This window comes from Lolium rigidum, chromosome 2, assembly GCF_022539505.1.
Source record: "Lolium rigidum isolate FL_2022 chromosome 2, APGP_CSIRO_Lrig_0.1, whole genome shotgun sequence".
Classification (NCBI taxonomy): Eukaryota; Viridiplantae; Streptophyta; class Magnoliopsida; order Poales; family Poaceae; genus Lolium; species Lolium rigidum.
The window spans coordinates 166,264,026-166,279,020 of NC_061509.1; the positions used below are offsets into that span (position 1 = coordinate 166,264,026).

At 49.2% G+C, this 14,995-nt stretch overlaps 1 pseudogene; it reads right to left on the reverse strand.

Moving 5' to 3' along the window:
* Positions 1 to 884: 884 nt before the first annotated feature.
* Positions 885 to 3,830, reverse strand: LOC124687648 (annotated as a pseudogene).
* Positions 3,831 to 14,995: the final 11,165 nt, after the last annotated feature.

Sequence of the window (14,995 nt, forward strand, 5' to 3'; positions counted from 1 at the left end):
AAAGACATCGTGCCATCTATTCTCGCCATATCTAAACATAAAGAACTTAACACTGCACAAGGATTTAGATCAAGACTTATGTGGCAGCTCGGTCCTTCACATCAACGAGTTATACACCCTTTGGAGCAAGCTTCAAGAGGCGCACCTTATCGATGGCGCAGGGGACACAATTACTTGGAAGCTTACAAATCATGAGAAGTACTTCGCAGCCTCGGCCTATGTGGTGCAATTTGAGATGACACCCACATCATTCATGAAGCAGATGGTATGGGAGAATTGGGCTTTCCCAAATGCAAGTTTTTCACTTGGTTCATTCTCCAAACCATGTATGGACAGTGGACCGGCTCGCCCGCTCGTCGTTTGGCCCCATTGTGGCCTTTGTCGACTTTGCAAGAGGGAACCAAACCACGACATACCTCATATTCAAATTTGTAAGGGTATCAAGGAGTGGCTTGACTTGGAGTATTTTGACAACTCACAATGGAACAATCAGACCACGGTTGAAGATTGGTGGTACTCTATCACAGGGATAATGGACAGCAGCTAAACGGCTATCATACCGGCTATCATATTTGCTAATGCTCACCGCTTGGAAAATTTGGAACGAAAGAAAGGTATGGATTTTGTGAAGCTTTGCTTCCATGCCATCCATTGTAGTATCAACAATTAAGAAGCGGAATGCCGCTCTTTGGGGTGCCACATGAGCGAAACCTTTGGGTGCAATTTTGCCGCTGGAGTAGGCTTTCGTATCGGATCAGTTTGGCAAAGTTTCTGACATAAACTTCTTAGAGGGAAATAGGCAAAGATTTTGCCTTTTCTCAAAAAATGTAAAAAAATATAACCATGCCAGGCTGAAGTTGCCAAGTAGGTGTTAGAGCAAGAAATGTAAACCGATAATTCCAGAATATAAGCACTAAGACTCATCAACAATTCTGTTACACCATACAAGTTAAATGACGAGGAAAACCAATTCAGTCATCTTGTTCTTCTGTGAAGTCTGGCTCCATGGGCTTCTTGAGCGCCTTGCCGTCGATACTGTGACGACGACACCTCACTCGCCCTCCTGTCCGAGCGTCGCTGGCCTCGGGCATCCTCTGCTCCATGGACGCTCGGCGACGCTTGTGCCGGCGCCATGCGGCCTGGATGAAGCACGCCGCCCACGTCCGCCACTGGTGCGAGTAGAACCGGAATCTGTGCCTGATCCGCGCGCTGTGTAGGCGCCGGAATTGTGACGCCACGAACCTGAGGTCCTCCACGACGAGTGCGAATGCCTCGACTTCGGATACTGCCCGCACGGTGCGCGTGGACCGTGGCAGGTACTCGGAGGGCCTCGGGTCCAGCGCCCATGTCAGGAGCTCCTCTCCGCAGAACTCCCCTGCTCCGATGCGGCACGAGTTGAAGAAGCCAGACCTCCCACCCTGCGTCGTGTATGAGTCGAGGTACCCCCGGATGATGAAGAGCATGGAGTCCACGGGGTCCAGCTCGCGCACCAGACGCGTGCCCCGGGTATACAGCGCCGGTCGCAGCCGCTCGCAGATGGCCTCCAGCGTCCGCTCGTCCATCTCGTCGAACAACGGCACTCTTCGGACGAGGTCAAGGCAGAGGTGGCGTTTGATGTCACGGCGGATGTCCATGGGGAGGTCCTTGAGCAAGGCCTCCTCGTCGACGCCCCGGGTGGCCACCCATTTGTACTGCTGGTACCTCCTCACGCACTGCTTCAGCGGCTGGGGTATCTGCCGGTGGTGCATCCAACGCTCCATGTCCGTCCGCTTCGTCCGCCACTCCTCTAGCCGGATCATCGTTGCTTGGAGGTAAGACTTGATTAAGTGCAAAGGCAGAGCTAGAAGTGTCAGTTGTGGTTATCTCTGCGGGCATGATTGGTTGGGCAGAAGGAACGAGTTCTTACTTGCATGTTGCCAATGAGCAGGGCAAACAAGACCAGCCCAAGAACGCCAATGACGATTGCAAATGTTATCTCTCCAATGAACAAGCTTGTTGCAAGGTTCTGTCCTAAGCAACTGAAACACAAATATTTTTTTTGCATTAGTTAGAAACATGGCCAATATGTAACTGACGAAGAATTCACATGTATAGATTCATTTAGTTCCTAACCTTAGGTTCTTTAGTCCCCACCAGAAGCAGTAGAAGTACTTCTCGGTGAACGCCGATGTCGTTATTTTATAGTCAAACGCTTCTGCGTAAATCCCAAACTGGTAGAAGCTATTGCTCGGAGTGCACAGGCTTGTTATGTTGCTCAGCTCGTACCAGATGGTCCTGTTGCTGCTGACAGTATTGCAGTCGAAGAACTCAGTCTGACACATGGGGGCCTCCAGATGGCACGCTTCTCTCCAGCATGCTTCCTGCCTCTGCACCGAGAAGAGATACCACAAGGCTCCCAGCACCTGCATTTCCAGTCTATTGAATGTCAGTAAAAATGGATTAAGCATATACTAGGAATAAAAGGATCTAACTGGAGAAACCTAGCAGCGACGCACGTACGTGGCTTGCGAGCATGTAGAGTATGAGGTTGTATGCGGCGCTGGCCCATGCGTTCTCCGTCATGGCTCCAGTGGCCATGACGATCTGCCTCGTGAGCGGGAAGATCTGTAAAAGCCGGGGAGGTACTGGAAGATGATGCTGAAGCGAAGGATGTCCTTCCGGTTTGCCGTTGCAGATTCCTTCATCTTAGGCACGACAACCCAGATCACAAACTGTTGACAGCGAGAGACAGACATATATATATATATTTATATTTCAGAAGATTCCACAGAATAATTTCTCGGTGTTGTTTCAGGTGTGCCACATCTGACGAACGTTACCTGTGGTAGAGGCAGTGCGGTGATGAGATCGAAGCAGAAGGTACATGAGAGGTACCTCCTGGCAATCTTGTAGGGCTGAATCACAAGCTCCCCTCTCCCGAACACCCGAGAAGACGGCGCGATGAAGGCCGTCCGGAAGCGGAGGAAGATGTGGACCGCGTAGAAGACATCCAGCAGCGACCGTATCATGGATAGCGTCAGCGCCAGAGAGTACTTGAACTCGATGCACATGTTCTGCTGTGTCCCAGTGAGGTAGAGGAACAAGGGGTCGACGAAGAGCGAGAACAGGCACGCCGTGAGGAAGATCTTGTTCCACAGGTGGATCACCCGGCCGCGGGGGTCAAAGAGCAGCTGGTTGCCTGAGTGCATCAGCGAGTCCAGCTCCTCCGAGAACGCCCGCGACAGCACCCTGTCCTTGAGGCTTCTGCACGACCTCTCCGGGCAGCCCCGGGAGCCTAGATTGCATTTCCTTGGATCGTGAGGTAATTTGCTCTGCTTTCTGCTCGTTGATGGGCTCTCCAAGGAGCTTGCTTTCAAGTGTTGGATCTCGAGATCGTTCTGAAACCTGGAACATGAAATGCAAGTAAGATAATATGGCATAGTCTCGAAAACGTGAACATAATGGATTTTCTGGGTCGGAATTTTTGGTCTGCGACATTGGAACATCCACTATATGCAGTGATGGGAAAACAGTGAACTATCGAACCAACATGCCTGAAATTCTATATGCATAAAGTCATCAGTTTCATCAGTTCAATCCTATGTTTTTCGAATATAGTACAGAAGAGATTCAGGCGAGGAAGAATTGGAGTTTGAATGACTTTGCCAGGCTGGTTGAAATGTCAAACAATTTTACCCTGATAAGCAAGTTGACACTGCTGGAGAGGACGCTCACCTGACGTTTCGTGAACCACAGCATGCCATGCTGCTCTTTAACAGTTTCTGGTCAAAACTATCACGCATACATGGCGGCTTACTTATAAGCAAGTGCACTTGTATGATCTGCAAACAGCAGGGAGATCACATTGCTGTCGTCTTCGGCAAAAGGGGAAGAAAGTAACAGCAAAACTGTGCTCCGCCACGGGAACTGATAGAAAGGTCCATCTACAACTAATTTTACAGGGATCTCGTGATTTTGTGCTTAAAGGCAGATCGACCCAAGGAAAAGATTGTTGACATTGTTCATTTGACAGGGAAACACTGACAACATGTGATCAGGCTACCAACATGTGATGCTCCTTTAATGTTTCTGTGTCATTTTCTCTTATGTCTGAGCACAAGCCCAACCTATTATGCCCTCACCGTCCGGCCGTACATTCAGGTCTAATGATTATGTCCAACAGGAAAATTCGTAAAGATCATCCGTACATAAGTACAATTTTAAAGAGAGCATGTAGCTATGGTGCAAATAAACTTCAATAACAGTTGTACAGGTGGACACAACCTCTACGCGTATGATATAATATGATCATTTCTTTGGAGGTAATAATGGTAATAAGCAAACTTGAAATGAATAAGTAGTGAATGCCTGCTTACCCAGATCTTGCTTTTCCTCGGGGTGCCCTGAACCATGTGACCACCCAATGGTCACAGTTGGTTCACACCAGCACGTTGAGTGTCCATAGAAATGTGCTGTCCTCGAGTTGATAAATGCGCATGGCTAAGTTATATTCATTGACCTAATGTTTATGTGATGAGCTCAGCATTTCCATGCCCCATTCAGAACACCTAAAACATTAACCTATATATGAAGAAAGTTGGTGATTGACGGCTCAAAGCCACCAACTTTTTACTGAAGGTCATATCCATAGAGTTAAGCGTTCTTTGAAATTTGAAAGTTGTTGGCTCAAAGAACAAGATCTCCAAAACTGTGTAAGAGCTGATTGGCACTCTACTAAAAATAGATCGTTATCGGCCAGGACTGACCATCTTGCATGCACTCTCTTGATTTGCCCAAAAAGAAAAGCCTTTGAATCAAGAACTCAATAATCTGGAAGTACAAATCAAGCAAATCCTGATGTGAAAGATTGGGATATGATGACCAGAGTCCTCTAACACTTGTGTTATAATGATTGTGAAGTTCAAATCTTCTAATATAAGTATTTCTCCTTTAATGCAATGTCTATATTTGTCTTGCAAACCAGCAGTATGGCATCTACACAAAGATTTCTAGGAATTTCACTAACCAAATCACATGGGAGAAATTTATAAAATTCCCAATCTAGCGAATATAGAAAATTGGACGTTGTCAGATTAGTCCGTGTTGTTCCCTGTGGTGCTGAGGAGCTCGCTATGCTTGTTCGTATCCGAAGAAAACATGGTGTTAGCGACCAACTCTCGGGGAGGATGCACTCTGGCTAGATTGCAGTGTGAGGGGCAGTCGGGTTGCGAGAACTACATGGCTTTTAACGATCGCCTCTCTCTTTTTGGAGCTTGTCCGTGCCACGGGACTTGGAGAAGCTGTAAGGGGTGTAGGTTAAGCTAAGACGTGTACAATAATTTTAGGTTCCAACCTCTTAAGTGAGTCGCTCATCTTGCTATTCATGCGTAAGATGTGCAGAATGGTTTTTAGGTTCTTCCAACCTCTTAAACCGAGTGGCTATGCGCTTGTTTGATTGTAGACATGTATGGAAAAATGTGAGATGCAACCGGGATTTCTCCAGTTGCTGTTGGCAGTCAGTCAGTACTGTGTCTGTAGCCATTCGGCTCGTGTCAGTGTTTGTAGGCGTCGCTAGGTGGTTGGAAGACCTACTTGTAATTTTTATTACTTTTGGGTTAGTTTGTACTGCTATTAATGATTATTATTAATAGATCGGTGGAATTTCGCAAAAAAAAAAGTTCAATCGATTCGGAAAACCGACAATTCAGATTATCCAGAGAGCGCACTATTGCTCCATTTCGAAGAAAAACATCATATGATGCTCTCACAGTGTACCCCATCAAGGAACACGATCAGGCAATAATACGGTGACTGCATTTTGGTCATTTGGTGGCACTTCAGCATGAGTGGCCATATACCTGATTACATGTACCCATCATATCTTCAGTTGGACAAAACAATTTCTCTCCTGGTGCCAAAATCTCTGCTATGCGCACCAAATTGTGCAAGACTTTTCTCGATGGCCCACGGTTGAAATCTGCAGTAATCAGCAGCGGCATGTACGTGACGGTGTCCATGCTCGGCAGTTTCACAGCTCCAAAAACGTTATCGAAAAGATCTTGTAGGCTGAAAATCAGCAGGTTTACCATCATACAATCCATTGACCAGGGTGCTTCGCTTCGAGAAAGTAGGAAACAGTAGGCCTGTGTGCCGCCTGAGTGAACACAGATAGCGTTTCGTGTCTCCACTGAACTTTAGTCTGTGGAGATTACCGCGGTCCATATCCATCGATCTGGATGCAGTTTGGAGGGGCCCGTGTGGGTGGATACTGGCAGACGTCGCGATTCCTCCTTGGCAGTGGTGATGTAGTTTTCGGGGCCTCCCTCAGCAGACACATCACGAGACGTTTTCGTGGTGGAGATGTGACTTCTATGAGCCCTTGTTTGGTAGAACGTGCGGAGGCTAGACGTGCTCATGAGGAAGATAGCTACACATGTTTTCTTCATATATCCTTAAGTGCTGGCCTAGAGCTGATAATTATTGTCACTTGACAGTTGACGTGTCACCTTCTTGTTTATCTATATATGTTCCAGGACCATACATATCAAAATATGAATATATGATCTAGCATTAACAAAACATATATATGCACACGAGTTCCTCGTATGGCCTCATGTAGCCAAATGCATCTACATGGCATTTCCATGGCCTCATATGATGTGAAGGTACATGAGGTCGCCAGGATTTTCTGGTCCCCCCTTTGCGTGGACGACACAGTCGCGACAAGGTGGCTGTAGGTCCTTCGTTTTGCCAACCTCCATGCACTAAATAATTGGACCGGAGTGGTACCGGTGCGGATTAAGATTTAAGATTACCAAACGGACCCACAGATATCCAGTTGCCACTTGCCATTATTTCACTCTATATCTATACATACTGCAGTTTCGTAAATGTGAAGTTACGCAAATATTGCATTGGCATGAAGGTACAATCGGTACATTGTCGACAACATTTCTCTGGTAGTTTTTTTTGCGGATAAAAGGGGATATGTAAAGTATCAGTGATTACAAGGAGGTGAAGGTCAAGGGCCTGAGTGATACCATCAGGTCCTGAGCCTCACCACATGACAGTACGGGCTTCTGATCTCACAAGATTAGCGAGACCGTGACTAACACTATTCTGCGAACGGTCCACTTTCACGAAGGAGATAAACCTATGACCACGCATAAGAAACTTAATCTCTGAAATGACTTGCACTAGTGCTGAACGTTCTTGAGTATTCTTATTCACTGTCTCCGCTGAGTATGAGCAGTGTGATTCCATGATAATCGGTTTATCTGACCATTCAAGGGCAAGTTTTTGTTAGTAAATCCTCAATTTGGATGTGGATGACTCAAGATATGAACTCACAACTTTTATAGTTGTCTAAATGAAGTCAGAACGAGACTAAGACTAAAACTTGACTGAGCCTCTCACTACAGGAATGGGAGAAGACGCCGACGGCCAAACAGTACACCGACGGCTTTTTATCGGGGCCGTCGGCGTACGGCCTCGCCGGGGCAGCTCAGGAAGCCGACCGTCGGCGTACAAATACCGTCGGCGTAGAGGAGGCTACGCCGAGGGCAGCCGTCGGCGTCACCTTGGCCCTCGGCGTAGCACCGGCATCGCCTCGGCCCCGGCCCGCGCCGTCGTCGCCCGCTCACGGCGTCGGTCGGACGCCGACGGCCACCCTCGGCATAGGGCATGGGCACCCTATCGCCGACGGCCACCCCTCGGCATATAGGATTTTTTTATTTTTTTTACTTTTTCCCTCTCTCATATTACTTTATAATATGTTTCTATTATTTATTTACTAGTATGAATTATGTAAAAAATGGTTCTATTTTTTAAGAATTCGTAGATGGCATATGTAGGTCCCATGGGTGACGTCGCTCTTCGCAGACGGGTCAACCGGAGCCACTAGGCCCAACATTTGCTATCGATGTACATATGGGTAGATCCGCGGGGTCCCCGCCCTACCGTAACCCTAACTCTAGCCCTAACCCTAACCCTAGGGTTTCCACATACATTGCTAACTCTAACCCTAACCCTAACCCTAACTCTAACCCTAACGAGATCACCGGAGCGTCGAATTGTTGGAAAACTTGCTTCTGCCCCTAACATACATGTACAAGTGTGATGTAAGGTTTGTCTAACCTTGGATGTACCCGGCGTTGACGATTTCCGCATAATGGGCTACCAAGTTGGTAAAATCCAGGATCTGTATGTGGAAACCCCCGCCATGGCTCGAACGGAGCCTATTTTATGGTAAAGTATGCCCAACCTATGGTTTCCATGTACATATGTCCTAAACAAAGCAAAATAAATGAAAAAGTCCACTGGTAAACCCTCGCACGGAGAAAGCTATAGGGGTAGATGTGTGGGGTCCCCGCCCTAGGGTTTTCCAAGTTACAGACCACCGGAGCGTCGGAATCGCCTGGAAAACTTGTGTGTGCCCACATGGCATGCACAAAAGTGATTTGAGATGGTTTTATATCCAAGGATACCCCCAAGGTGTGTCCGGCTTCTCGGACAGGGGGTTCCTACACTTAGGCGGATTCTGGATGTATAGGGGGAACTCCTCGGAGGTGAACTGGAGAGAAAAGTGATACATTTAAGAACTTAAGACCCGGACACGATACAAAACACTTAAATAACTAGACCCACACACATACCAAAGCGCTTAAAGTACTAGACCCACACACGAACTGAAACACTTAAAGAACTACACCCACACACAGGAACCAACACACTTAAAGAACTACACCCACACAGGAACCAAAACACTTAAAGAACTAGACGCACACACAAACCAGAACATTTAAAGAACTACACCCACACACGAATAAAGCACTTAACGCTAGACACACGGACTCGACACACACACATATTAATCAGAGAAGTCGAAATCTTCGTCCTCGCTGGGGGTGTCCTCTGAAGCGGTGGTTGTGAAGATCCACGACCACCGTTCATCATCCTCCCCCCATGTCGACGCCTCTCCTTTGGCGTACTCTGCTTCAACCGCAGCCTTCCTCTGCCGCTTTCCCGCCCTCCTCTCTCTCCCGTACGTCCGCTTGTCCTTCCGGAATGCGCGCTCCGCCTCGACGGCTCCGGGATGGTCTCGCGCCACCGTGCCATGAACCGCTCGTCCGCCTCGGTGGTATAAATCCGCCGCCGGCCGGACTCGTACCGCCGCGCTTCACCCCGTGAGCGAAGTAGCGGCTCGGCAGAGAGACTGCGAGCTTCCGTCGAGACCCGACCTCCGGGAAGTTCATTTCGTGGCGCGGCCGGCCAAACCTCCAAGCCGCAACGTCGTATGCGCGGGCAGCAGCCTCCTTCGTGTAGAAGGTGCCGAGCCACACACGCGTACCACCGGCGGTGATTTCAGCCGCGAAATGTCCCGCAGGCCGCGAGCGAACGCCGATGAAGCCCGTGTTGCTACGGCGACGAGGAGCCATCTCGGCGGCAGCTCAGCTCGAGAGGATTTTGTGGTGCTTGTTGGATGAGAGAAGTGATGAGGGGAGAAATGTTGCTTGGTGTCGTTAGTGGAGAAGACATGGCTATATATAGGCCGACGAGGGGCTGAAACGGCGGGAAAACTTGGCGGGAGAGAATGGGCGGGAAAGGGTGGGCGGGAAAACTTGGCGGGAGAGAATGAGCGGGAAAGGGGGGGCGGGAAAACTTGGCGGGAAATCATGGCGGGAAAAAAGGGCGGGGGAGAAGCAGCGGGAAAGGGTGAGCGGTAAAAAAGGGCGGGAGAGAAGTAGCAGGGCGGAGGGAATGGCCCCAAAACTAGTGTGTGTCCACATGGAATGCACAAAAGTGATTTGAGATGGTTTTATATCCAAGACTACCCCCCCAGGTGTGTCCGGCTTCTCGGACAGGGGGTTCCTACACTTAGGCAGATTCTGCATGTATAGGGGGGAACTCTCTCGGAGGTGAACCGGAGAGAAACTTGAGATCATATGGGGTGATCCTTGTTTCCACATGTACCTATGACCTAACCAAGCTCAAATGGAGGCATATGCCCACCGGGGAACCCCGATGGGATGCAGTCAAAGGGGTAGACCGCGCGGTCAACAGAACTAGGGTTTCGTCGGAAATCGAGCATCGGATCTAGGGAATGGCCCAAAAACTTGTGTGTGTCCACATGGAATGCACAAAAGTGATTTGAGATGGTTTTATATCCAAGGCTACCCCCCGGTGTGTCCGGCTTTCTCGGACGGGGGTTCCTACACTTAGGCAGATTATGCATGTATAGGGGGAACTCCCTCGGAGGTGAACCGGAGAGAAACTTGAGATCATATGGGGTGATCCTTGTTTCCACATGTACCTATGACCTAACCAAGCTCAAATGGAGGCATATTCCCACCGGGGACCCCCGATGGGATGCAGTCAAAGGGGTAGACCGCGCGGTCAACAGAACTAGGGTTTCGTCGGAAATCGAGCATCGGATCTAGGGAATGGCCCAAAAACTTGTGTGTGTCCACATGGAATGCACAAAAGTGATTTGAGATGGTTTTATATCCAAGGCTACCCCCCCGGTGTGGCCGGCTTCTCGGACAGGGGGTTACTACACTTAGGCAGATTATGCATGTATAGGGGGGAACTCTCTCGGAGGTGAACCGGAGAGAAACTTGAGATCATATGTGATGATCCTTGTTTCCACATGTACCTATGACCTAACCAAGCTCAAATGGAGGCATATGCCCACCGGGGACCCCGATGGGATGCGATCAAAGGGGTAGACCGCGCGGTCAACAGAACTAGGGTTTCATCGGAAATCGAGCATCGGATCTAGGGAAGGGCCCCAAAACTTGTGTGTGTCCACATGGAATGCACAAAAGTGATTTGAGATGGTTTTATATCCAAGGCTACCCCCCCAGGTGTGTCCGGCTTCTCGGACAGGGGGTTCTACACTTAGGCGGATCTCGCATGTATAGGGGAACTCCCTCGGAGGTGAACCGGAGAGAAACTTGAGATCATATGGGATGATCCTTGTTTCCACATGTACCTATGACCTAACCAAGCTCAAATGGAGGCATATGCCCACCGGGGGACCCCGATGGGATGCGAGTCAAAGGGGTAGACCGCGCGGTCAACAGAACTAGGGTTTCGTCGGAAATCGAGCATCGGATCTAGGGAATGGCCCCAAAACTAGTGTGTGTCCACATGGAATGCACAAAAGTGATTTGAGATGGTTTTATATCCAAGGCTACCCCCCATGTGTGTCCGGCTTCTCGGACAGGGGGTTACTACACTTAGGCAGATTATGCATGTATAGGGGGGAACTCTCTCGGAGGTGAACCGGAGAGAAACTTGAGATCATATGTGATGATCCTTGTTTCCACATGTACCTATGACCTAACCAAGCTCAAATGGAGGCATATGCCCACCGGGGGACCCGATGGGATGCGATCAAAGGGGTAGACCGCGCGGTCAACGGAACTAGGGTTTCATCGGAAATCGAGCATCGGATCTAGGGAAGGGCCCCAAAACTTGTGTGTGTCCACATGGAATGCACAAAAGTGATTTGAGATGGTTTTATATCCAAGGCTACTCCCCGGGTCTGTCCGGCTTCTCGGACAGGGGGTTACTACACTTAGGCGATTCTCGCATGTATAGGGGGAACTCCCTCGGAGTTGAACCGGAGAGAAACTTGAGATCATATGGGATGATCCTTGTTTCCACATGTACCTATGACCTAACCAAGCTCAAATGGAGGCATATGCCCACCGGGGACCCCGATGGGATGCAGTCAAAGGGGTAGACCGCGCGGTCAACAGAACTAGGGTTTCGTCGGAAATCGAGCATCGGATCTAGGGAATGGCCCCAAAACTTGTGTGTGTCCACATGGAATGCACAAAAGTGATTTGAGATGGTTTTATATCCAAGGCTACCCCCCAGGTGTGTTCGGCTTCTCGGACAGGGGGTTACTACACTTAGGCAGATTATGCATGTATAGGGGGGAACTCTCTCGGAGGTGAACCGGAGAGAAACTTGAGATCATATGTGATGATCCTTGTTTCCACATGTAACTATGACCTAACCAAGCTCAAATGGAGGCATATGCCCACCGGGGACCCCGATGGGATGCAGATCAAAGGGGTAGACCGCGCGGTCAACGGAACTAGGGTTTCATCGGAAATCGAGCATCGGATCTAGGGAAGGGCCCCAAAACTTGTGTGTGTCCACATGGAATGCACAAAAGTGATTTGAGATGGTTTTATATCCAAGGCTACCCCCCATGTGTGTCCGGCTTCTCGGACAGGGGGTTCCTACACTTAGGCAGATTCTGCATGTATAGGGGGGAACTCCCTCGGAGGTGAACCGGAGAGAAACTTGAGATCATATGGGATGATACTAAATGTTCCGATGACCTAACACAAAACAAAGGAAGAGAAAACTCCATGGGTCAACTGTTATCGGAGGCCGGTCAAAGGGGTAGATCTGCGGGGCTCCCAGATTAGGGTTTCGTCTACCAGAGAAAATATTGATGTAAGATAGGGTAACTATTGATACTACATGTTCCGATGACCTAACAGAACACAAAGGAAGAGAAAAGTCCATGGGTCAGCTGTCATCGGAGGTCGGTCAAAGGGGTAGATCTGCGGGGCTACCGGATTAGGGTTTCGTCTACCGGAGGAAATATTAAGTTAAGATGGTAATATTTTTTATGCGCATAGCTAGGGAAATGTAGAAGATTAAAACATATTTGTATGGACCTATATTAGCATATTTTATAATATAATTGACACAACACAAAATTTAAATAGAAAATAAATTGAAAAATAAAAAAATGGGGTCTATGCCGAGGGCTGCCGTCGGCATAGCCTTGCCCTCGGCATAGATAGGGTTAGGGCACGGTTGGGTTCGGCCTCGGGTCGAGCCGGACCACCTCATCTCCACTTCCCCGCGCCCCCATCTCTCGCTTCTCTCGCCCGCACCCGAGCTCCGCCGCGCCGCCGCCGCCAACCACCTCCCCGCCGCCGCCAACCACCTCCTCGGCCGCCGCCAACCACCTCCCGGCCGCCGCCACGCGCCGCCCTCCGGCCGCCCTCCTCTCCCACCACCTTCTCCTCATCCAACCCGCCGCCACGCGCCGGTGCCGTCCTCCTCCTCCCCCTCCCCTGCCGGTGCCGTCGTCCTCCTCTCCCTTGTCGTGCCGCCGCTCGCCGGCACGGTCCCCCGCGCCGCCTAGTCTCCTCTTCACTGTCGGCGAGGCCCTGCCCGACCCCTCTTCTTCCCTGCAAAGGTAACCGGGTTAGCCACTATTTTTTCTATTTTTGTTTTTCGTAAAATGTTGATTGGTTGATCTAATTGAAACCAAAATGTTTAGTTCCTGAAAAAAACCAACATGCAATTTATTCATCAAATTGAAATTGAAATTCAAATTGAAATTGAAATTGAAATTGAAATTCAAATTGAAATTGAAATTGAAATTAAAGAATTACCGTGCGAATAGTTAAACAATATAGCCGAAATAGTAGAAATAAATAGAAATAGAAATGAATTTGTTTAATAATGGGAATAGAAATGCAAATGTGAATTTTTTCTAATAATGTGAATTTATAATAGGCCATGTCGTGACCGCCTTGTCATGAGCACCCCGGCGTGACGATCCCGGATCTTGACGCGCTTCTCGGCGTTCGCCGACATCGACACTCCGTTGTTTGACTACTTCCTCTTCAGCCGAGGGTGAGCTAAATTTCCAACTTCATCTCCGCATTTTCTTATGTCACTAGATTCATTTTCCAAGTCCAGTTGCGTAACCTAGGTGTCACTTCCCGTCCGCGAGCGTTACGCGGATAAATATGCATTAGTGGTCCGCATATTTTGAACCGTAACACTTGCGGCATTTACGGGACAGTCGGCGGATGCGTAGTTGTCTACGTTTTCCATGTTCTACTCCGGTTCGAGTCAGGATTTCGGCGGCGCCTCCCCGTTGTTCTCCGGATGCACATCCTCTCGGCTTTTTGCCGAGACGTGTATCGGGAGAGCAGCGGGGAGGTGCTGCCGAAATTGGACCGGGGTAGAGCATGGAGAACGTAGCCAACTACGGATCCGGCGGCTGCTAGGAGCCCACCTAGTAGAGATGTAGGTTGATGCATGCGTTTCGCCCGGTAAAATAAATAAAAATATGATGCATTTAATTTCCTATTTGATATAAATGCTATGTCTGTGGTTTGGCTCCCAATAAAGCAGAGGATGGTTGATAATGGATGGATGTACAATGAGCGTGTTAGTGCGACTGAGAAAACAGATGAGTGGACAAAGAAGACCCATTTTCTAGTGAATGAGTTAGCGCGTGGTACAAAGGGGCTGGTTCGGGCACTTTGACCCTGTGTTCGCTGCGTGAAGCGTCAACGTCGTGGGAAGGATGAAATGTATAGACACCTTCTGCAATATGGGTATATGCATGGGTACGTCACGGAAATCGACTTTGATGAGCGCGAACGTGACAGAGGTGAGGTGATGCGGCAGCGGCTCAATGGCAATGAGTACGATGGAATTAGAGACTTTCTAGATGATCTCGTCCATGCCGATGTCCCGGATTCGCCACCTCCGGAACCGGAGGCGCCGCCGAAGCCGGAGGCGCCGCCGAGCCGGAGGAACCAGAGCCAACCGCGAAGGCCTTCTATGATATGATTGCCGCGGCTAAGAGGCCTCCGTACGAGGGCGCCGCGATTTCTCAGCTCGATGCCATCTCCCAATGTCTAGCCGTCAAGACCCGGTACAACACCACCCGTGAGGGCTTTGAAGCAAGTCTGAAAACAACTGGTAACATGTTGCCCAAAGATCATTGTCTGCCTCAAAGCCTGCACGCGACGAGGAGAATTATGAAGGACCTCAACATGGATTATCAAAGGATAGACTGTTGTCCGAAAGGCTGCGTTCTATTTTGTTGGCAGGCTTCTTTACTCCGATGACACATCTCATTGTGCACCTCGCCAACGAGGCACTCTTGGGTGGTCCGGTGCAGTTTCGTTGGCAGTTCTGTATTGAGAGAGAGTTTAAGTATATTCGAAAGATAACT